Raw genomic sequence first — 435 nt, forward strand, 5'->3', positions numbered from 1 at the left:
AATTACTGTTTTCCCAAAAGAAAATTGTAGATTGTGAACAAAATGAATAGTTTAAACTTGAAACTTCAGCTTAATGGATCTGCATTTTTCTTGTAAACCATTCCTGTGGAAATTTCCTAATGATTTCCTTTTGAAATGGTTTCGTTTGGAAAGGAAATAAAAGCAATATGTAGAGTGGTGTTTACCTCATTATAACACTGCAGCAAATGAACACGCACACTAAAAAGGCAATGTATTTCAAAGTGAAGAAGGACTTCTTCTCTTCTCGTGTGCAGTTATATGGTGGAACACAGCACCATGTGATGGCAGCGCCACGAGGTCAGTAGGACACAGTTTCCTGGAAATATCTTGTTATTAAGATGCCACTGACTCCCTTATACTGCTGTCACGATAACCACCATGGTATAGGGAAACATCTGTAATGTTTCTTTCCCT

The sequence above is a fragment of the Merops nubicus genome, unplaced genomic scaffold (genome assembly GCF_000691845.1).
Source record: "Merops nubicus isolate BGI_N331 unplaced genomic scaffold, ASM69184v1 scaffold4252, whole genome shotgun sequence".
Taxonomy (NCBI): Eukaryota; Metazoa; Chordata; class Aves; order Coraciiformes; family Meropidae; genus Merops; species Merops nubicus.